The 21,873-nt window shown below is 38.8% G+C and overlaps 1 long non-coding RNA gene across 1 annotated transcript; it reads right to left on the bottom strand.

Moving 5' to 3' along the window:
* Positions 1–579: 579 nt before the first annotated feature.
* On the bottom strand, positions 580–18,298 carry LOC311439328. Its single transcript, XR_014694662.1, has 4 exons — positions 18,102–18,298; positions 11,013–11,151; positions 3,845–3,972; positions 580–762 (listed from the first exon to the last, which is right to left on the bottom strand). It is a non-coding gene; the product is annotated as an uncharacterized lncRNA (long non-coding RNA).
* Positions 18,299–21,873: the final 3,575 nt, after the last annotated feature.

The raw sequence follows: 21,873 nt of genomic DNA, 5'->3' as shown, positions 1-21,873 counted from the left end.
TCTGTTTTTTGTTTGTTTGTTTGTTTTGTGTTTTTTTTTTACCATAATTACTATTTCTGGATTTTTAATAAAGTGTGAATGTTTTAGAAATCTTTGTTTAAAGTCTACTTCCTTCGACTGCACGATCCATATGATGAGGAAGCCTAAAGCTATACGAGGCATAGAATTTAACTTCTAGTAATATTTTATTCACTAAAGAGCTCTTACAGCTGATTTGAATTAAAAACGTTGATCAAAATGCTTCTGTTAGTTTGTCTTCCCTTTATGCTTGTATTCTTTTTCATTAATTTCTGTGGAGCATCTAGTCTTCTCTAAACACAGGGCAAATACAAGGCAGAGATACATCATCTTAAAACAAATAAAAAAAATCAGAACTAATATATTCTTCAGTAGATAACAGGAAACACACCTACCTTTCTCATTTTCTAAAACTTTTATTATATGCTATAAAATAAAAACTTTATGTTGATCTACACCTTGTATACAAATATCATATAAGGAAACATTCTTCATCTGAAACCACATATACAGATTGTTATTTTTTAATATACAAGGCTAACAGTAGAAAGTCATGTAACATCATAGAGGAAATAAGAAGTTTAGATATGAATATTCTCATTAATCTTACTATCCAGCATGATGGCTTCAGTTAGGGACGCTGTTTGCAGATCTGAGAGAATACCGTATCTCTGCAGCTGGAGAAAAACCCAGGTGGAGGTTAACTTCTGTTATTTGTCCAGGCTAGAGGAGTGGAAATTACTCCTTTGAAGATGAAAATGTCTTGTCATTCAGGAAGAATTTTTTCACAGAATCACATAATCGTCTAGGTTGGAAGAGACCTCCAAGATCACCTAGTCCAACCCCTGACCTAGCACTAACCAGTCCTCCACTAAACCATATCAACAAGCTCTACATCTAAACGTCTTTTAAAGACCTCCAGGGATGGTGACTCAACTGCTTCCCTGGGCAGCCCATTCCAGTGCCTAACAACTCTTTCGGTAGAAAAGTTTTTCCTAATATCCAACCTAAAAGTTTTGCTTTAAGTTTTGCTACTGAATACTTAAGAAAACTTGGATAGCCTTAATATGTACCTTCTTCTGTGTGCCTAACTTATAAGTATTTGCATAAAAGCAACACACGTACATATGTAAACACAAGGACATGAAAAAGTTTTTGAACTAGCATAATAACTATGTAAGATTTTACTGAAATCTGTCTGAGCCCTATTACTGAGGGTAGCATGTAAATAGGGCAGGGATGAGATGCTTTACTAATGTGTTGGTGAGAATGGACTGGAATCCAGGAAAGAGATAATTATTGTTATTGTGACCAATTTAGTATTAAAGCAGAAGAGGAAGTGGGAGGAGCAAAGCATCAGGAATTATTAGTTGCATGTACATGCAAGGGGATCATTGTGCTTTTCCTGTAATTGAAATACAGGCAGTTGAGTGCTCTCGTTCTCTGCCCTCCCCCTGTATTCTCCTCCCCCACCCCCACTCCCCCTGCGGGACGTAATTTATTCATTTGTCTTCCTTTGTTTTTATTATGTCCATCATTTTTCTGGGTAGGGACAAATGACTATGATTAAAACAGAAGGCATTTTCAACTGTCAGTGAAACTGTACCTGTCTGTTACCCTTGCTATACAGACAAAATCCTTTTCTTGAGCTTCAACAAGCCAAGAACAAGTGAAAATGAACAAACTTGTTTTCTTGTGCATTTAAGAAAGTAAGATCATATTAATTATCTTCTTCTTGTGTCTCACACAAATGAGGAAATAAATATCAAGAATATTTGATGTAATAAATCAAGTGTAGGATTAGGAACATTGTCCTGGCTTCTACTGTTTTATGTATCAGAAGTGCATCTTGCTGGTGGAAAAGCTGCTTAGCTATTCTCTGCCTGCCTGACTCTCTTCTGCTTTACATTGTAGATGTAGTAAATAAGGGTAATGTCATTCTTTAAAGATATATAATTATTGAATTAATAAGTATGCACACAAATATAACAACAGCCTAATTAGAATTTACCTGATGACAAGTAAGTGATTTGCACTAAAAAAAAAAAAAAAAAAAAAAAAAAAAAAAAAAAGCCATGTTTTCTTCTGTGTCCATTTTATATGAGTTTAAGAGAAAGAAATTAATGATAAAAGGAAAAATGTGCACGATGACACACATCTTCTGTCTTCATTTTTATGACGACTGATTATCTTACCACACAGGTACAGACTGAGGTTACAAAATTTCTTTTCTTTCTCAGCTGCCATTAAAGCAAGAACATGTTTTCAATGCTTCGTGTCTGAGAAAATGTTATAGCCAAGTAACCCAAAGCAGGCTTCTGGGTTCATCTAATTCGAACGAACTCAGAGGAACCCCAGACAGCACACAGGGCTTCTTGTCACAGACTCGAGTGCCACAAGCAGTCCCAGTAATCAGGTCCAGCCTTTCGATAGGCACTGTCTTGCTCTTTGTGTGCTGAATCACACTAGGTTGTTCTGACCTCCATATAAATGTTCTGATTTATTTTTATGTCTCCCAATGGAACAGGCAGTCCATAGCACACAGCTATTATAAGCTGACTTTCAAGGTCTGCTTTTTGCCCATACTCTATGTGCTGTCAATATAATTTGCTTGTATTTGCTAATATCTAACCTAAATCTCCCCTGTCTTAATTTAAAACCATTTCCCCTTGTCCTATCACTATCAACACATGTAAACAGGCTCAGCCTGGAAGTAGTTTGATGCTGCTTCCCAGGGTGGTCATTCACCAACCAGGCCAGGTGAACCCACCACATATCTAGATCTAGATCTAGGAAGTTGACTGGATGTACTCATTCTTTGCTTCAATGTAGTCAGACTTGTATGTTTATACATCTTCTCTGCAAGTCCCATAAATAGGAAAGGTGTGAGACTAAATCTCTGGCAATTACTCAGTAGTTTCTTTCCTGCAGCATGAGTTTCCTAGTTGTACTGGCACGATGACTATCCATCAGCCTGAGGAGAGAGGTCTCTTAATGAGACTGATGCTTGACAGAGAAGAACGATACATAGCAGTAAAATATTTTTGCTGTTTTCACTGTCCGAGATTATGTGGGCATTGGAGATTTCAGTGCAACAAGGTGAAAACGTTTCCTTCCTTTTAGAAAACACAATATAAAAGGCTTCTTTTTAGACGTTTTGTATATTTTTTGGTTTTGTAGTTAGTAATTTTTTTTATACAACCTACGTAGTCTTAATAATATAAATATAACATTCATAAAATAGAGTAAGAATAATTTGATGTTATAAAATACATTGTTAATAGTATTCTTAATATACTGATTTAGTACTTAATCTTTTAATTATTGGAGCTTAAGACTACTAACAAAGCTAAAGCTTGCTAAAGTAGTCTGGGGAGGGCTTTGCTACAACCTATGAAAATAAGAAAGTAGCACAAAGTGTCTGCTCCCTTTGTAAATGTTTGTTGGGTAGATGGGAACAAACTTATTGACATCCTCTGTGACAGCCTGTATGATGCATACTTAGATCTCTAGCCAGGTTATCAGGCAGCTGCTATTATATGCTGTGTGGGTTATGGAAATTCTCATGAACTATAAAGGTTAGCATACTCATAAATCTTTGTAATGCTAGAGGTAAGTGTAGCAAAATATAAAACTGTATTGAAAGGAACACACTGGCTGTAGCAGCAGTGTGTTCTGAAATTTGTAGTAGGGTCTTGGGCTTGGACACCATTACCACCTACGAAGAAAACATGTTTTATAATTTACAATTTACTCGTTTTCTCTGGAAACAATTTTGAAACAGCTGTTTTAACTCATTTGGAAATGTAGCCTTGTTTTCACTTACCGATTACCTTGAGATCTTGCTATTCTACTGGATACACCCCAGTAGTCTCCTTCATCTTGAAAAGACTGAGAAGTTTACAGTGAGGTTTCTTATATAACGTATGCAGGGTTTATTTTGTCCAGTGAGACCTGCACAAAATTAGAAAGCAGTGAATTTCCATTTTCAAATGTACATAGTCTTAATGGTTTTCTATAAACACACCGTAACATAGTTCTAATTAATACGTATTTAGTATATTTATGATGAACAAAAATATAACTAATGATTACAAGCTATATTAATGTTTTTGAAGAAGCATTTATTCAAATAAAGTCAAACTGCATAGGATTAACTCATGATTATAATGGTAATTTAAATCATTTTTTAAATGGAAAATTTACATAAAAATGACTTTATGTATACATGGGCATATATGGACACACAAATATTTCTCTTTATATTCCTTGCCTGCAGAACACAGTAAATGGATTATTCAGTACATACAACCAGTTACATTTACAGGTAGCAACATTAACATAATTTATTCTGGGTTTCAGAATTCCTCATGTAAGTTGTTTCAGAACAGATATGGTTTAGTACAGAGTGAGTCTAGCTATTACACTTTTTTTTTTTTTTCATCTACATTACAGCAAGTTACATTTCTGTTTCATGTTTCTCCTTGGGTGAAGCTCCCTGCACCTGCAACACACTGGGCTATTACATGAATTGAAATAGGCAGAAGGAAAGATAATTCTTAATCCACAAATATTTTATGCCAGTGGAGCTTCTCTGGTTTCAAGGCAACTACTCAACAAAAGAACTAGGGAAAATAAAAACTTTTAGCAAGCTAGAAATTTGCACTGCTCTGCTTAATCCTACTTTGAGGTAATTTTCAAGATTTGATGATAACATATTTTGCCCTAGGGAAAGAAAAAAAAAAAAAAAAAAAGAATATGAGTTCATGGCAGCTGATGCAGTTTTGCTTATTTACTAAGTTCTATTTTTAACTGACTTGGCACTCCTGCAATTTGCAGAAGTTTTTCAAAGATATTAAATCTCATTTCTGGACCATACTCATTCTGGAATCATTCCAGCTTTTGCCCACATCAAGATCCTTACAACTTCTTTGATTGAAGTTTTACAGAATGTTGTGTTTAAAACTGATATTCAGGCAGATAAAGTTTTGTTCTGGACTTAACTTTGACAAACCAAACTTTTTTGTTACTAATATATACTGAAAAATATTAATTTGATGCTTGAAAACTCATGATCTGTTTCCTTTGAGCACATCTCTTTTCAGGGTTGTGCAGGGTTTTTGTATTCTTCCCCTCAATGTTGTCTTTCTACATACGTAACCCCTCCCCAACCAAAAAGTTGCTGTTTGTTTATTTTATTAGTGAAAAAGGACTTGAGCCTGATGCTTTTAATAGCCTTGAGAATCAAAGTGATCTCAAACGGAGTAAGGATGGTTTGCTGGTGAAATTTCCTTCAGAGCTAGATGTGAGTTTGCAATGAGCTAATTCCAAAAGCTATCTTGCTTCAGGAAATATTTTTCCATTATGTGGGAAGCAAACAAGATTAAAGTATAAACTTGAGAACTAACTATCACTGTAATCAGGTCTGAGTCCACATGCTTCTCAAACACTCATTGCACTTATTATAATGCCTGTTTCTTTTGTAGTTTGCATTCTTATCTCTAAATTAAGTTACAGAATCCTCAGACTGTACAAAATCTGCAAACACGACATGACTCAATGTTTTATGGCCTTCTCTGTATCCACCTACAAATAAATGTAAACAAACAAAAAACAATGAAGACATAACTGCAAAGCTTTCTTTCTCTTTTTCTCCAGAGACTCAATTTTCAACCAGAGAAGCCATAAACATTTTTACAAGTTTACTTGTCAAGCTACTGGCTACTAGCATCTCACTTATTCCCCAGAATCATAGCACATTTAAAATTTTGCTTGGAATGCATTTGTTTGTGGAGCTGTGAATGATCTGCTTGTTTATGAGTAATGCTAAACATCATCTTCCGTGCATGTGATTTTTCATCTCTTCTTCACTCTGATTAAATACAGAATCTTAAAAAACTTCTGGAAATGAGTGACTATCATACAAGCTAGTATTTGCTAAATGCAGAGTCAAGAATAGGAAACGTGATTAAAATGGCACCATCATCCTGTGTCTATGGATGTGTTGAGCTACATTCACCAAACAGGAATGCAGTTTTGTTTTCAAGAAATCTTATGATTGTCTTTAGAAGTGGATTGTGTGCTAAGGTGTGTTTAGGTATAGGTATAGATACATGCTTGTTTCTGCTGAGATTTTGAAGTAACGTATGCTAATGCAAGGTACAAGGACCTATGCAAATATGCAGTATAATTTACTGGCTCAACAAAGAATGTCTGAATCGAGACAACAGACTGTTACTAGAGATATTATAATTAAATACCAATTGATTCATAATACTTGTCTCGCGTACTGCTTGTCATACGTAAGCAGTAGTATAACTATACAAAAGCATGAGCTGCAGTGGCAGGGAGTAAGAATGAATGAGTTCTGTGACTACATGAAGCAATACCAACAGCTGCTTCAACAATGCAACCTACGCACCCTTTTAATGTTTCTCAAGATGACACCTGTGCCTGTGGGCTGGACGCTAGGAGTACTGGCATCAGTACTACGTCAGTGCTAGGTTAAAGGTTGGACTAGATGATCTTAGAGGTCTTTTCCAACCTGAACGATTCTATGATTCTGAGCGGCTGATTTGCAATGCAGTGAGGCAGGGCTTCACCACAGGACTGAGTTCCTGGAGCTACACAAGCTCCTGCTTGTCTGCTGAGCCACGTGCACTCTGACAGAGGGCACAGCCTTAGACCGTAACAAGTATTAGGTAATGTATCCTAATTTAAGCCTCTTCCTTTTCAAGGTAGGTCAAATTAACCTCACATTTGCTATGAGAATGGCACATTCATGGATATTCAGGACAGGTCAGCTGATATACAGTTGAATTCCAGTAATTTCGCTTCTGTCCTCTTCCAGCTGTCTTCAGGGTGTTGCTTAATGGTACCACAGACTGATCTGTACTACTTAGCATTGGCACAGTCCTTTCCTCCTGCCTAGCCAGAGGCCTGTTCAAGGGCACATGTACTTGTGAAACCGAATGATGTTCTGATGCAAGGCTAAGGTCAGGCCATAAGCTTTTTACTAGTCAGTGTGTTACCTTTCTATACTTAGGCTGCTTTCATGAGCAGTGGAGCTCATCTAATGGGCCATGACTACCAAAACATGGGTTCATTGTCTTTTCCACCCAATCAACCTCACCCATCCCCTTGCCCTCTCCTCCTTAGCTGCTGTCACTCCACTAATGGATATTCACAGGCCATGACCTTCCCTGACACTGATTCTCCCTCTCTGTGATTTTTGTGTGTGTGAATTTATATCACTTTTCTGATGAAAACAACAGGGCAGGCTGGATGGGGCTTTGGGCAGCCTGGTCTAGTGGGAGGCGTCCCTGCCCATGGCAGGGGGTTGAAACTGGGTGGACTTTAGGGTCCCTTTCAACCCAAACCATTCTGTGATTGTATGACTTGATGAAGAGGTAACTGTGAACATACAGATTTTCAAATCCAACAGGTTATTTTAAAATTAAGGGCATATTGGAATGTTAATGAGGATAAATACATTGATGAATGCCTCACGCAAAACCTACTTAGACAAATTGTTTTTTGCAAATATATGTTTTTCTTCTGCCAGTTTACTATTTCTTTCCCTTTCTAAGAATTAAGATGTGAGAAGTGAGTTTCTGGTTATTATTTGTATCAGCAAACACACATAAGCTGTAATGACCCATGGGATCTTTCTAAAATAGCTGCTGCTCTAATAAAGAACGACAAAAAAGAGGGTCTTAAACTCCATACCTTATGAGGTAGGCAGGCAGGAAACAGGACACTAGAGAATGAGAGCATATTTCCCATTATGATGGAAACTGGTCTCAGCAAAAGGTTATCATTTATTTAATGACTGAATCCTAATTTATGTGTATAGAAGAGCAGTGTAAAGATAGTTAAGAAGCAAGTATTTACAAATTTCTAAAAGCAAAATTCTCTTAGTCAAGTTATCCCAGGAAACAAATTGCTCCTGTATGGTAGCAATTCAGCAGATGGCACTCTTTCCTCTGAGGACCTTCTGTACCAACGTCCTGTACTGTAACGGGAGGCAGTGTTCTTTTGCAGATGATAGGCTGTTTGTTTCTCAGTTTGGATGTAAAATCAAGGTCCTCAGCACTTGTGATTATATATTCTAGGTTGTATGTGCAAGAATTAAAATACCGATACTCACGTACTCCTTATACACTCATTTGGGAAATATGGGTATCTTACTTTCTGCAGTTTCAGAGTTAAAACTATTTCTCTTTGTTTTAAATGGTCTCTCATGTTTTCCTATGTTGTCAAACAGATGCTGACTTCCACTTCTGAAATGGATTGTTAGCACTGAATGACAAGATCCATATATACAGTTTGCCTTGTGGCTTGTTATATTGCAGTTATAAAATATTTTGACTCTTCAGAATGAAAATAGCTAAGTATCTGTAAAACTACTACTGTAGTAGAGAAACTTACTTGCAAAGCCTGGGTAAAATGCATTTAGATTTTAATTGGATTTTCATGTATAAAAATTAGAAGAATGTAGCCAGAAACAAGTAGAGAGAGAGTTCTAAAAGTACAGGCTGTCAACTACATAAATATCCTGGAAAATTTTAAGACTGCTAGGGGGGGTTGTAAACAACATTGTATTGGTGTCATTTCTTAAGCTTTACTGAAAGTATACACTACCAGAAATGTAATCTCTGGGAGAGAAAGAAAGCATAGTATGCTAAGAAAGCAGAAATAAGGCTCTCAATAATTTATGTACCTTAAAGTACCAAATCCCATATATAGATAGAAAAAGGTTTCTATTTTTAATATACTCAATGTTCAATGAGTCTATTGTGTAATCACACTTTTTTTTTTTCTTTCTTTTTGTATTTCAGTATTCATCTCCCTCATCAGTACAACACTTTTTTTCTCCTTTGTTGCACCAGTTAACACAGTAATATCAACTGGTGAAATCAGAAACCTCGTGCTACATTAAAACTGATTTTGGTGAACTCTTCATTTCTTCCTCCTCTCGTGATGAAAACCATTCACATGAGTAGACCTTGCTCTGGAAAGCTACATATTGAAGCAATTTTATAACTGAATTCTTATTGATTAACTGTATCCCAATGATGTGTAAAGAGGGGCAAGACCAAACAGCAAGACAAACTCTACTACCCTAATGCTAATACTCTCACAATGCTTCTAAATACCTTTTGGGAAATTGCTGTGTTGCAAGATATGCTGCTGTGTTATGTAATTTCTGCCCTCTTTTTGAATGTAATGTGAAAAGGACAAGGTCACTTTTTTATATCAATGAAGTAGCTGAGTGTATATTCTGGGGGTAGATTATCCTCTTTAATTTTTGAGTGTGTCCACTGCATTTTTTAATAATTTCACTCTTTGTCTGCCTGGAAAGTAAGGCTTGCATCCAGGTAGCTGCAGGCAAAAACACCAGCCTTGTTTGTTTGTATGTCATTATCAATGGTAAAGACACTTTTTACAACATAATAGAGACTTTTTATCCAGTTACAATCATAAAGGTTGATTTTATTTTCATTTTGCCTTCTGGGTCTCTCCATTAATTAAGTATTGGTTGGCTTTGAAATCAGTCATGGGTTTTTGAACTGTCTACTGCTTCATCTTCAAGATCATCAGTCTTCTTAGCTTGGGCTATAATAAGAGTTTTGCATATTGCTGAACAAGTAATATTGTCTGGAATTTAAATAATGTAGATTCAGTAAGAAAAATATTAGCATTTGAGGAAGAGTGCATGGAATTATGAATTACTGCTTGTCTGGGAAGTTAAAAATCTTAGATTCAAATCCAGCTACAGAGAGCAGAAGGGTCTGACAAAAAGAAAGCCTTTTTTTATATCCTTCTTTTTTGTTTGTTTGTTACAACTCCATCTACTTCTGTTTACTGAACAGACTTGTAATATCTTCATGCTAATATATTTATGTTCCTGTGATTAGACTGACATTAAATTTAGAATGTGTTTTGTGTGGAAGGTGCCATTTACTGTCTGCATTATTGTCACTTAATAAGATAAAGAACAAATACGGTAAGGAATACTATGTTCTCATCATTTAAGGCACATTCATGGAATTAGTTAAATCACTTAATATCTTGTATATGATATCAAAACAATAAATTATTTTGTTTGTCTTAATAAACAACTGGCATTTTCATATGAAGAGAGAATGCAGGAGAAAAGAGAACGTAGTATTTTACTTCCATGTTCACCAAGCTGCATGAGCTCCAAGTGAGAGGTGGAAATAAATATAGTACCACTTTAAAAGAGTCAGCCTGCATTTATCATTGTCAGCTCTAAAATAACTAGTTAAGCATAATGTTTACTTTGTGATAAACAGTCATCCAAGCAATTATCCAAAACAAATATATGCAATTAACTTTGGTTATGGTCCTGAATCCAAATACTTACTGAAGGAAAGAGGAAGGAAAAAGGGAGGGGAGGGGAAGGGGAAGGGGAAAGGGAGGGGCGGGGAAGGGGAAGGGGAAGGGGAAGGGGAAGGGGAAGGGGAAGGGGAAGGGGAAGGGGAAGGGGAAGGGGAAGGGGAAGGGGAAGGGGAAGGGGAAGGGGAAGGGGAAGGGGAAGGGGAAGGGGAAGGGGAAGGGAGGAAACCTTGGCCAGAACAGAGGAACTTAGTTTGTGTATCACCCCCTCCCAGAAATTTTGTCAGAAACTATCTAGGCAACAGTTCAGGACTTTAAAAAGTCTAGAGCTATCTGAAGATTCACACAGGATTTTAAAAAATGCCTACAGTCCAGCTACAACTGATGTTCAAAGCCTTGGACTCACAAGTGCCTATTTAATTGGGATAACATTAAATGCTTTACAAGAATCTGAAGTGTGTTTTCTGTCTAAGACTAAAATAAAAGCTACACTGTGAGTCTCCAAAGATTTGTTTACTAATAAGCTTGGTGCTTTTTGGAGTGTCTTTTCACCAGATGGGTGGTTATTAGCCTGGCCTGAGACATTGTTGACAGTGATCCCTTAAGCTGTCATGGTGGTTTCCTGGGCTCACCTTCAGCTGTTGTTACAAATGAAGACATGGCAGTTTCAGCCGACACACAGCATTCGGAAAAAAGTCCTGCAGCATGACGTAAGTCCACTGCGTGTAGAAGGCTAATGCTTATGACGTTCACTGTCTGTCAGGATTGCTTCTGAATAATGGAAGAAAACGTGACATACGTCAAGGGGAAAATTAACTACTAATACAGCAATTAATTTGATGAAAGCCTACTTATTCCACCCAACTTCTGTTGTGCATCTATTGCTGAAGTAATTAAAATTGTTCTCTGTGTTCTTTGCTTTCTCTGTATTGTGTATATTGATGTTTTATGTGTGACCGATTTGGAAGTCTGAAGTTGGGTAAATTTTTTTATCATTATACTCGACCAACTATTCATTTTACTTTTTTGTCCATTTCTGTCAAATATATGCTTCTTTCTAGCAGTACATTGTAATGGGAAAAAGGAGTAACCTGTTAAAGCCAACAAACCAAGGCTCACAAGAACTGAGTCAATGACAAAGACTGTGATTATTGTCAAAACAAAAAAATAAAAACTTTTTTTTTGTTGTTTATCATGTGGATACAAAGCTAATAGGAGAAAGTATAGGAATAGTGAAAAATAAAAAAAGAAAAACAGTTGTATTATTTTGATGAAAATTCCTCCATTTTCTACTAAAAATATTTTACTAAAATATTAGATCAATCCTAGCATCTTGTCGCATCCTCTGCAATAAAAAGATACAGGGAGCAATATGTACAGATTCTTGTGGGAGTCTGCAGTTGACTACATGCATCCACGAAGGACATAGCAAAACAGCCAGCCCCATACTACTGCAAAATGTGCTCCTATCAGGAATCAACTGCATTCTTCTCACCATTCATTTCCTTAAAATTAAGTCTTTCTGAAGCAACTAACAAATGCGTGTATGACAGTTGTTTGCTTCATCTAGAAGACTCCCAAAAGAGACTTAAATTCTAGTCTTGTATAAAGACAAGGGTTGTGAGGCACTGGAACAGGCTGCCCAGGGAAGTGGTGGAGTCACCATCCCTGGAAGTCTTCAAAAGACGCTTAGATGTAAAGCTTAGGGATATGGTTTAGTGGAGGGCTGTTAGCGTTAGGTTGGAGGTTGGACTCGATGACCTTGAGGTCTCTTCCAACCTAGAAAATTCTGTGATTCTGTGAATGTACCTGCTTAATTTTAAATACTGAACTCATCTTTTGGTTTGAGTGCACTGAGTCAAAGTACATCTTGGCAGGCTTCTGCTCCTGCTCAGAAGCCCAGCTTTAAACGTAGATCAGAGTCAATGTTATATTTGAAACAAATGTTGATAGAGGTTCCTTCTCAGAACCATAAATCATTGATTTTTTCCCCCCAGACATTTTAAACATCAAGATTTTCCTGCCTCTGTTCACAATGAGCATTATCTTTTGGGGACATCAGAAAGCCATAGCTCCCATAGCTCTTGCCAGGTGTGAAGGACAGCAATATTAATTAATACTCTCAGTGAGGAAAGGAATGCCTGGATGCATATGATGTATGTCCTTTTGCACAAACCAACCTGTCCAATCAATGATCATATGAATTTACATTAGCATATCAGGTGCTGCCTCCTTACCTGGAAAGGATGTCAAAGGGATCCTGGGATAAACTGGACTACCGTAGTAAAAGAGTCGAAGGATGGAAAACCATAGTAATAGTGCTCTGTTGCTATTTCTGTGCACTGAAAACTTGTGTGTTGTGGAAACATAATTTTTCGGGTGATCATTTTTGCTTTAAGGACACCAACAAACACAAATTAGAGTAGCTCCGTGACTAGTGGAACCGGCAAAGCATAGCTTCCTTTCAATCTCCCAGAAGGTCATGTTACAGCTTTTTCTGTAGTGAACAGCAGATAGGACAGGGAATCAATGTATGGGTCATTATCCAGTTTTTATACTAAAATCACTATTTTAAAATTCAGTTTCCTTTTAAGGAGTTGGATTTCTAAATGAGAACTAAGCTTACAGAAAACTGAATGCTTCGTTTATGGAAAAAAAATGCTCTTGAAATTAGAGACAAAAAATTAGGTTTCTCCCCACCTTTTTTCAAAATGAAGACTTGGAGAAAATGCTGTAAATTTCATTTGCCACACTTAAAAAGCAATAGCAACAAAATCAACTTTGGATTGCAAAGGATGAGTAAAACCATTCTGTCAAGAGTACCAGCATTCTGAATGTGGCAATCTGTAAAGAATTGACCTCTCCAGTCATACTTCTCAGGTTGCTGCCATAACGTGTAATTTTAGCGATGACAATACACATCGGATAACAAGGAGATATTGTAAACAAGTCTTCATGTGTTTGTGGTGTCCTCAGAAGCCAGATAGAGGTTGAGCTGGCAGTCGTCAGAATTTTGAGTTTAATATGTAAATAATTTTGCATTTCATCAATCAAAATTTTTCACAGATATCAAAGTGGAATCAGAAGGTTTAGGCTACCTACATTCATTTTTATTTTTGATACATATTTTGCTTACCACAGTGTTTCTCCTTTGTTCATTTTGTTGTTACTGTAGTGGTTGTAAATCAATTGCCCTGTTTAAAAGCTACTGAAGTCAAACTATAAAGCCAGAGTATGTTGGCAATTGTTTGTCTGCACAAGGTGAAGAGAATGTAACAAGCTGCTGTGTCTTGTATTGTAGCAACGTGTACACCAGGAAGGCCCATGAGGAAGTTATTAATTCTGAGGCCAGAACTAGGCTAGAAGTGATGATTTTCACAGGTGAAAATGAATATTTTCATTTCATAGAGGAGACATTAATTTAAAGTAGATTAAAACATTCAGTATTATTTTTTTCATTACTTATAATATGGTGAGTAGGCCATGCATTAGAACTTGTTTACATGGCAGTTTATTCTGGAATATGTAGTCCGTATTTGGCTTACCAGTCATATATATTCTAATTGATTTTCTCATTTTTCATATGTGGCATGTTGGAATACATATCTGCTAACTTTGGCCAGATTGAATATGCAGATCAAGCACTTGTGTTTCGTGAAGATCTTTGCTCAAATAACAGCTCTAGATATGGTGAATGGAGTCAAGTCCAGTTGGAGGCCAGTCACTAGTGGCGTCCCCCAGGGCTCGGTGCTGGGGCCGGTCCTCTTTAATATCTTCATCGATGATCTGGACGAGGGCATCGAGTGCACCCTCAGTAAGTTCGCAGATGACACCAAGTTAGGTGCGTGTGTCGATCTGCTTAAGGGTAGGAAAGCTCTGCAGGAGGATCTGGATAGGCTGGACCGATGGGCTGAGGTCAACTGCATGAAGTTCAACAAGGCCAAGTGCCGGGTCCTGCACCTGGGGCGCAATAACCCCAAGCAGAGCTACAGACTGGGAGAGGAATGGTTGGAGAGCTGCCAGGCAGAGAAGGACCTGGGAGTGATGGTGGATAGTCGGCTGAATATGAGCCAGCAGTGTGCTCAGGTGGCCAAGAAGGCCAACGGCATCCTGGCTTGTATCAGGAACAGTGTGACCAGCAGGGCTAGGGAGGTGATCGTCCCCCTGTACTCAGCTCTGGTGAGGCCGCACCTCGAGTACTGTGTCCAGTTTTGGGCCCCTCGCTACAAGAAGGACATGGAGGTGCTTGAGCGGGTCCAGAGAAGGGCGACGAAGCTGGTGAGGGGCCTGGAGAACAAGTCCTACGAGGAGCGGCTGAGGGAGCTGGGATTGTTCAGCCTGGAGAAGAGGAGGCTCAGGGGCGACCTTATCGCTCTCTATGGGTACCTCAAGGGAGGCTGTAGCGAGGTGGGGGTTGGCCTGTTCTCCCACGTGCCTGGTGACAGGACGAGGGGGAATGGGCTTAAGTTGCGCCAGGGGAGTTTTAGGTTAGATGTTAGGAAGAACTTCTTCACTGAAAGGGTTGTGAGGCACTGGAACAGGCTGCCCAGGGAAGTGGTGGAGTCACCATCCCTGGAAGTCTTCAAAAGACGTTTAGATGTAGAGCTTAGGGAAATGGTTTAGTGGGGACTGTTAGCGTTAGGTCAGAGGTTGGACTCTATGATCTTGAGGTCTCTTCCAACCTAGAAATTCTGTGATTCTGTGATATATGTCAATCGCAGTTCTGAATACCTTGTATGTCCAGAAACCAGGTGCTCAAACTGCATACTTAGTTAAAGAAGAGTAATTACCGACCATCTCTGAAAATTCAGTTTTAAGAAAACATATTTCATGTCGGAGGTAGAGATAGAAGCCTATTCTCCTGTGTGGTGTTCATTTTCTTTAAATTAAAGACCAACAGTTCAGTATTTCATTAATTCTATGCTCTAACTTACGCAGCAAATGAGTCAGGAATTCAGTAGACAACTGCTCCCCTCGTGTACAACCCTGATACCCCCTGCAAATGACTTGAGATTAATAAGCTCGGAAGCACAAGGAAGCCAAACTGATGTGACACATGCAGCTTCAGTTCTGTTTGTTCTTAACTCAGGGAGTTTGACTTTGCAGTCTTATATATATTTTTTTTTCATATAGCTATAAAATGTGATGACAATGAAGAGTTATGGGACTTTCTCTGTAATAAATGCAACCTTGTGGTCCTTAGGCCTGCTTATGATGACTGACATTTAACAGCTGTCAACTCTATAGACCTTAACAGGAAGCTAAATCTGTTATCTTTGCCTATGTAGCTTACTGAAACATTTAAACTAATGGAATAGAAATCAAAGCTCTCTGTTCTCACTGCTCCCCTCCAAGAATCTGTTCTCCCCTCTTTTACAGCTGCCACCCAGGATCTGGGAATCCAGACAGTTGTCCTTGGCCAGCCAACCCTCTGTTGCACTGGAGTGTTATTACATACCCACCCACAAGTACATAGCCGTCTTCTGCCATGAAGCTCTTGTGAACATGAGCAACCCCAGTAATGTACTCTGGTGTGGATTTAAAAGCATCCATGAAAGAGGAGTATTTGGAATTTTGACCTTCTTAGGTAAAAAAAAAAAACAGCCAAACAAATAAAAAAACAAGAACTGATAGACACATGTTCTCTGTGCATATATTTTATGTATAAATACTTGAAGGACGGTATAGAAAGCGAAGGCAGCATAATGACACAGAATAAATCAGGCTGGAAGGAGCCTCATCACGGCCATTTGCAGTCCACTCTAATTAAGAGCATATGGGCAGATATGAAAGAAGTCATTTTCAGGGCAGGCTGTATTAAGCAAGACCCTCAAAACCAAAGCTGTTAATTGTGCAGTAGTTGTGTTTTGATTTCAAGCTAGCTCTTGTTTGAAATCTAACTAGTGCCTGGACTTGAGAGCAGAAAGTATCATTTTTCAACTTCCTTAGCTTATAAGGAAGGCCAAGGAACCTCCTCCTCAATTTCTTCCAATTCCATATACTTCTGTACACATAGAAGAGAGCCAATAAATCCATAGATAATGATGACTGCAAGAGGAAAGATCAAGTCTCAGACAACCGGAATAGCTAACTTAATAGCTGATAGCAAATACTTGCCGGTGTGCTTATAGAACTCAGAATTTCATGGAAGGAGATAATACTGATCAATACCATTAATATTATGCAGCAAAAGTATGGAAAAATAAAAGCGAGATTACTTCTGTCAAGATTCTAAATTTAATGATATCAGTGTAATCACAGGAACGTAAATATATTAGCATGAGTATATTACAAGTCTGTTCAGTAAACAGAAGTAGACAGAGTTGTAAACAAACACACAAAAAGGATATAGGCTTTCTTTTTGTCAGATCCTTCTGCTGCTGGATTTGAATCTAGGATTTTGAACTCACCAAACAAGCAGTAATTCATAAATCCATCCAAGACAAACTGGTGAAAATTAGGATGACTCAGAGAACTGACTTAATATATTTGATACTAGGGAAAACAAAAGATTTATTTTCATCTGAACTGCTCAGTACGCTAAATGAAAAATATTAGTAGAAAACAAAGCGCAGCCCAAGGTCCTAGAGCAGAAGCATATCCTTTTGTAACACGTAAGATGGAAAAATCATGGCCGGTAAGAATGAGTTCAGAAATTCGGTGTTTCTTTGGTTAACATTTCCTTAATAAGTGTCCCATGAAGGAAGAGAAAGACTCTTGAGGATGCGCTTATTTATACATTTCAAATGTAACTACAGGAATTATTTGCCAGCTGTTTCCTTGGCACCATCTAGGCCTACTGATAGATTATATCACTGTAATGATACTGTTAAGGTTAGATATTGAGGTTGCCTGAGACTTAACCTCGATCTTTTCTCTTGCAGTCATCAGTATCCACAGATTTCTTGGCTGATTTCTTCTTTGTGCACTGAAGTATGTGGAATCAAGCGATTTGAGGTGAGGTTAGTCAGCAATGGGAAAATTACCTGTTGTTGGCAGTTTATCCTTAGTCTTAAACAATGTGCAACACCGGACAAACTTGTTGAACTGCCTCTACTACCAACACCAATTATTGACAACAGATATGTCTAGTAGAGATCATGTCTTTTTTGTAATTATTTTCGGAACACTACACTGAATTTCCACATTGGTACCTCATGGGAGGAATTGTTCCTCTCTTTCTGTATGTATTGAGATAAAAAGATCCAAAATGGCCTCCCCCCGCCTCTGTAAAATTTAAGACTGGCACTAATGACTACTCTGTAATTATCTTTACGTTGATCCTGTTAATGCTCAGGGTTCTCAGTTTCATAGTTCGGATGGCATCTACACCCACCTTGAGTCTAATCTTTTATGTTGCCCCCAAAATATTCAAACAATACGTCTCTAGCCTCTTGTTCATGTACTACTAACAGGAGATAGGGAAATTTCTGCCATTACCCTCGGCGCTTTCACTGTAGCATCCTTTTAGCGCTACACCCAGCAAGGAAGGTAAATAAATATGCCTAGTCTAGCTTCTCATAGTCCTATTTTAAATCACATAGTCTTTTAAAAGGGCAAGCGCGTAACGTTGCTCTGAAGAATGCAATAACCGATCTCCCTTTTCCCTCTAGGCAGCGCGCTGATGGCTGCTCCTTTCCTCAGCAGCCGGCCTCGCTCTCGCCGCGCATGCGCACGCCGCTTCTGTTCCAGGCGTTTGCCCGTGTTGCAATAACGTTTACCTCGCTGTTGCCCCGTGCTTCTGACGGAGGTAACTGACTCATTCCAAAGCTGCGCCCTGCCTGACAGCCACACGCCCTTTAAACGAGGAGCCTACGTTGGATTTCTCCGCATCGCAAAGAATTCTTGCCGATAAGCGAGCAGATGAGGAAACGCGAGCGTGCAACCAGCCCCTCGGGCACGAGGTCGTCTGCAGCCGCTCTTGCACCAGCCCGGCCCCCTCAGGGGGCCTGGCTGCCCGAGGTTAAACCAAGCTTGGCCAATCGTCGCGGGTGTTACTGGACGGCCAATCACCAGAGAGCTCTGGGCGGCCCGCCCCCGCCCCGCCCCGCCGGCCGTTTGCGCCGCGGCGCGTGGGAGCGCGTGGCGAGGCCGGGTGTCGGCGAGGCTCGTGCTCGGCGTCTTCCGAGCGTGCGGCCGGGCTGCTTGGCCTCGGGGAGCCTCGGGGAAGGGCAGCGGCGGGCGGCTGGGCGACAGCCCGCAAGGCCCTCGGCGGCGAGAAAGGTGCTGAGGCGCTTCCCGGCGCGGGACGGCGGGAGCCCCGGTAGGCCTCGCCCTGTGCGCCCACGCGGGCGGTCAGGAGCCAGGGACGAGGCTGGAGGCGGGCTGGAGGCCGCCGAAGGGCTGAAAGTCGCAAGGAGCACTGAGCTCCGTGGCTGTTCCCCCGTTTGGTGTAACTTTGATAACTGTTGTTAGCTTGGTAAAGCGCTGAAGCGTAGCAGAAAGGGAGACCGGACGTGGTGCGCCTAGGTTATGCGGGTCTTGTGGGGACTGTGGAGGTTGATTTTTACCTTTGGCGTTTTGTGAACGCGTGCAACCTTCTGTCTGTCATGCGGTTGTATTACTTCATATTTAAGTAGGATTTGATGTTGAAATCCAAGACAAAGCGCTGAAAACTTATTTTAGGGGTTACTGTTGGTGATGCAATGAAAAAAGAGGAGGTGTAACTTCTAAGGGTCATCGTTTTGCTTATCTTTAGATTTGTTTTTCTTGTCAAGAGTAGCATTTACGGTTTAGAGAAAAACTGAAAGATATTAATTGGTTGACATTGTCATGCTAAGGACATTCTTTGGAGATCAGACCCCTGTCTTCTGTATTTCCTTTTTCTTAATGATACAGTTGGAAAAGCCGTTATCCCAATGGCTTAATAGATGAGTCAGAGCCCTTTGACGTATCGGGTAGTCTTTCTTAAACTATTTCACCAGCTATTGTAGCTGCCACATCTAATCAAATCAGTGAAGTTACCTGCAGCAGTGTAGTACCACATTACATTAAGTAGCTTTCTGAGAAGAAGTAGTAAACAGTGGCTTTTGTACTAAAAGGTACCAGGAGTTAATTTGATCAAAGTACTTGTATATCCTAGACGAATGGTGTCTTAGACTGTTTTTTTCTTCCTTTCTGTCTTAATAAGCATATTTAAAAATACACTTAAAGAAAGTACTTCAGTTTATTATCTAGGTTAGCTTTCTAGAAGTTACACTTTGTGTTATGTGTTTTCTATTTTATGGATACCTCTCTCGGTTCTTAAAAGGTAAGTGTGTGTACAGTGTCTTTAGCAATGCTATTTGCAAATGCAATTAGGATACCCTGATTGAAGATTTTGAAGCCTAATAATCTGAACTGCATAAGTAGGCATAGTTTGTGTGTCAAAACTAAAGGTTCTGTAGAAAAACAGATCTTGATTAAAGCAAATTTGGTCAACTTGAATCTGTTTAAAAAAAAAAAAATACAGATACATCTCCAATGCTGCATTGGAGCGTGTTGAAAAGAAACGCCGTGTTCTGTTTTAATAAACTAAAAATTAGCTGGACAATATGGATAAATTAAGTGTAACTTTTAAGGTAGCCAACTGCAAACTGTTATTGTATGGATGAAACTATTCAAATCTTAAAACTTAAGCTAACGTATCTTTAATAGTTCCAGTGCTGCTTCAATTATTTTGTCAGTAAATACGTATTCAGAATAGTTTGTTTCAGTGTATGTTAGGTGTCTGTAGTATGTAACGTGCTGTGCTTTGAAATTAAGTTAATGAACAGTTAACAAAGTGAGCTGAACTTTTTGCAAGAGTTCTTAATCGTTGTGACCTGGCCAGATTCCAAGTTGTCTAATTACATAAGGTTATTTCCTGTTTAGCCTTAGTTACGTGAGAGATGCCATCACTTCCTGTCCTAAGCTATTGTGTAGTTCTGGTGTCTGCTCTCTAACAGCTGTTGTACTCCGCCCTGAAAGTGCCACTCTTCAGTGGTCGGTGTAATTAACGACAGATGCACTGAATTTTGAGGTGGGCGTTTTTGAACTCACGTGGTTAAAGAAGCAACAGGAGGAAAGGAAAACACTGCTTTGGTCAGAGAAAATTCTGCTTTGATTTTGATTCAGAACAAAGAGAGCATTGGGTAAAGAAAATTACCTAAGCTGTTTTGTAAGAAATGTAATAGAGGTACATAGGGAAGGGGAAATGCTATGGGTCTCTAAATAGAGAAGGGGAGAGGAAAAAACGGATTTTTTGGAAGATGATAAAAGACCTGGATTTGTAAGCTAGTATTTCCCTGTCTTATTCATTATAAAATGAGAATACCAGTACAAAGGGGACAAGTTGTGTTGTTTTTTTTTTTTTTTTTTTTTTTAAATCATCTTCAATAACACCAAAAACTTATTTTAGAAGGTTAATAGTATAATTATTTAGGTTAAATTGACATTGTTACTGCGTAAATAGAACTATGAAAATATTATTTTTACTTATGCTCCAGCCTTGTAGATGAGAAAAGATGTGAAAGACATTGGAGCAGTTAGGCTTGGGTATGAGACACTGCTAAAACAGAGTTGGCAGAATGAATCATTGATTTCTCTATCTTGTTAGAAGAGCAGGAATAGTCTTTAATAGTTGAATAATGAAGTAAAATGCAAACAACTTGTAGCTGCTATTGTCTCCTCTGGTGGGAGGAGTGCACTTATTAATAAGTGTATTTGGTAAGTTGTGTGTAGTATGGGCTGATGCAGAAGCTTCATAGGAAGGGTTTTTAGGCATTGATTGTGTGTGTTAAGTTGCAGAGCCTCTGGAATTTCTTCTGTCGTCTCATCTTCAGATCATCTGACTTCAAATCTATATTCTCTGCAGATATTTACAGTCGCTTTTCTGTGGATTCATTTGCCTCAGCACCTTTGCAAAGCTTTAGAAAATCTGCCTATAAACTGATTTTCTGCAATTAAAACAGGATTTCCTAATGGGTTCTACTTAGAGTAGCAATCACATCAGTCCAGTTGAAAAGCTATTACATTTGTTTTATGTAGTATGTAAACATAATTGTGCTTTTAAAGATTTGGGGGGCTCTTTGTCTTCCTGACCTCATCATTACAGTGAGGAGAGTTAGATCCTCATTTGAGCATGCTGAGATGATGTCTTAAAACCAGGTGTGTAAGAGCATAAGGCCAGGAGTGTTTAGGTGTGTTAACCTATATACGTAGCCCTCGGAGAGTGATAGCGTAGTATCTGTGGTGCCAAAAGTACCTGTGATGAGAGTAAACCCCTTAAACGTAGAGTAAATTAAGCACAAAGGGTGTGCTTTTAACTGGTTTACACTGTTAAAGCTTTTGAATGTGAAGTTTTTAAACACAACTTGACCTTCAGAATTGAGTGATTTACTAAGATTTTTTAAGAAGATTGACTTTTTTTGAGTAACAGCACACTTTGAGTGTTAAATGCTTCTACCCTTCATCAGAGGAATGGCTAGTCATACCAACCTTGCAAAAACTTTTCTTTGATGGTAACTTTCTATT

This window comes from Aythya ferina, assembly GCF_964211825.1.
Source record: "Aythya ferina genome assembly, chromosome: 6".
NCBI lineage: Eukaryota > Metazoa > Chordata > Aves > Anseriformes > Anatidae > Aythya > Aythya ferina.
Note: the sequence above shows the minus strand (reverse complement) of the source record. Positions and strands in the feature narration are given on the sequence as shown.